The sequence below is a fragment of the Crocuta crocuta genome, unplaced genomic scaffold (genome assembly GCF_008692635.1).
Source record: "Crocuta crocuta isolate KB4526 unplaced genomic scaffold, BGI_CrCroc_1.0 scaffold737, whole genome shotgun sequence".
Taxonomy (NCBI): Eukaryota; Metazoa; Chordata; class Mammalia; order Carnivora; family Hyaenidae; genus Crocuta; species Crocuta crocuta.
In genome coordinates this window covers 599,049-601,739 of record NW_027527804.1, presented here as the reverse complement: position 1 = coordinate 601,739, position 2,691 = coordinate 599,049, and the positions used below count along the sequence as shown (strand labels likewise).

The 2,691-nt window shown below is 37.6% G+C and overlaps 1 protein-coding gene across 1 annotated transcript in view; it reads right to left on the bottom strand.

The window, feature by feature from the left end:
• The window catches only part of AMMECR1 (AMMECR nuclear protein 1), a 119,750-nt gene that overhangs the window by 13,939 nt on the left and 103,120 nt on the right, over positions 1–2,691 (bottom strand). The gene's annotated exons all lie outside the window — the stretch shown is intronic.

Sequence of the window (2,691 nt, the reverse complement as noted above, 5' to 3'; positions counted from 1 at the left end):
ATCCTAGGACCGCCTAGAAACATCTCTTGCCTCAGTGACTTGAAAAATAATGTCCTGAACCACCTGAGACAACACCATGGACTAGCCTGTTAGGCTGTTTTTTGTTATTTTTTTTATTATTTTTAAATTTACATCCAAGTTAGCATATAGTGCAACAATGATTTCAGGAGTAGATTCCTTAATGCCCCTTACCCATTTAGCCCATCCCCCTCCCACAACCCCTCCAGCAACCCTCTGCTTGTTCTCTATATTTAAGAGTCTCTTATGCTTTGTCCTCCTCCCTGTTTTTATATTATTTTTGCTTCCCTTCCGTTATGTTCATCGGTTTTGTATCTTAAAGTTTTCATATGAGTGAAGCCATATGATATTTGTCTTTCTCTGACTAATTTCGCTTAGCATAACACCCTCTAGTTCCATCCNCTAACCTGTTTGGTTGTTTTTAATCCATCAGCTGACCTATGTCTGTAGCTGCCCTTGTTTTCAAATCTACTTTAAGTAAGATGCTTTTAGAAATGGAAGAAATAGTAGAAAAGTTGGTCAAAAAAGATAACCAACTGCAAAGCCATCATTCAGGCACAACTAACCTTTTAATATATTCTATCCTGAAAACTCTACTTCATCGTCAACCTCAGCTGAATTTTTTTTTTTTGCCTTTGTTTTGTGAAAACAACCACAAAGGTCTCCTTGACCAAAATGTATATGTACTGCTTTCTCTAAAATCCCTGCAATTTAGTCATCTTTAGCTTTAGAAATTATTCAATTCTTGGCTTTCACAGAGCTTACCAAAGGACCAATTAGTGCCAATTTTGATTCATGTAGGAGCCTTGGACATCTTGTCCATCAGGAATGCGAGCCTGCCAATTTATTTCACAAAGGCCACTGAACAACAATCTGATAACATTTATTTTAACTAATAACAGACACACATCTCGAAAATACCTGAACTAGCTAATAATCACCCCTGTGAACTTTTAAAGAATTAGTTAAGATTTTAAATAAAGCATGGCTAATGAAGAGGTGCTTTGAAAAGCTATGAAGCCAAACATGTTTATAGATCATGTGCAATGAAAGAAACTGTTCTGACTCTAAGGTTTTGCAAGGATGCAGTGACAGCTCAGTGTACAATTAAGGGGGGAAAAAAACAATTCTCCATAATGATTAATTATAATGAGCATTCCTTAAAAATTGAACATCCTGAAGCTTTCCATGGAAAGTTCAGGCAACACAGGTGACCTTTAAATAAAAAGCCTGCTTTTCATCAAACGTTAGAAAAATGCATTCCTACCATTTTTAAGGGGATGAGGAAGGGAGTGAATTTACAGACAAAGAAAACTCAAGTCAAGAAATTTTCTTAAAATCCAGACATGTGAATCAGTTTGCTTTTCAAAGGCTGTGGGAGAAAAACACCTCTTGGCAAACGTACTCAATATGAAATAGTGTTGTTTGCCTGATAAGAGACAGAAAAATCTTACACAGTTTAGAATTGTACATGGAGTATGGGACTCAATACAGTTTTACTCAGGCTACAAAAGAGATTTGTTCCTAAAAGGTTACATTTGTGTTGAATTGATGTAAATGGATTAATCCTGAAGGTCAGGAAGGCCGTAAAGAAACCCTACAGTGAGTCCTTCTACAAAGCAAAATATCTTTGTCAAGTGAACAGTCACTTCCTAATATAGTTGCTTAGATTTATAAATGTAATGTTGGCTTAAAACACAGGATGATGCAGTAATAAAATGAGGCATTAGCTGTTTAATAGTTTTCTTCCTAAAGAGAAATCTTTGGTGGAAAGGAAATCTAGAATGTACAGCTGCAAAAACTGGACTGTTGTTCACCTTTGTTGCTACCTTGCCATTTTAAAAGTTAGAGCTTTCTTGTGACTTCTAAGGGGCTAGTGGTAGTTCATTCTCTGGGAGTAAAATGAAACAGGATCCATTTTGAAAAGGGGAGAGGGATCATAGCATCAAATTGAGGTCAGCCTCTGGAGAGACCTTAGGTATTATTTAGTCCAACTTTTCCAGCACCCTGGTAAAGAAACAGAGATCCAAGGAGGAGCAGACTATAATGCAACTACTAGGAGGGAAAAGTCTGGAAGGGTCTGTGGCTTTGGGGGAAGAAGCAGGGAAATGTCTCCCCACTAACCAACATGCTGGGAGAAAAGCAGGAAGCAAGTAGAAGAGGCCTGATGACACACCAGACCATGAAAGCCCATTTCACCGACAGTACCAATAGCTACAGGAAATTTGCATGCATCAAACCACCTTCTAGAAGTTACTTTACTTTGTTCAGCTTGCTTCCCCACTGGATTTCTAATACACAGAAGTGTTGATTCATAGCAAATGCTTACTAGATGGCCAGGAACCTTGAAGCATTCCTTTCCCAATGTTCCACTGCACTTGAAAAAATGTTTCAAGTACAGCATCAGGACAAAGACTAAATTATTGTAACAATAGTGGCATCTTATACAAAAATCTCAAGGTCCCTGAGAAATACAAAGATATATATATAGTAGATAAGCAAAGCTTGGTTATATCATAGTTAGGGGAAAATAACGAAGGGGAGGGTGGACAGAACATATCCAACGAGAAGCCATTTCATCTCAACATGAGTCATGCTAAACATCTGTGTCTGAATGGAAACTCTGTTTTCAGCAGTACATTGAGAGGAGCTAGAAAAATGTAAACCTTTAAG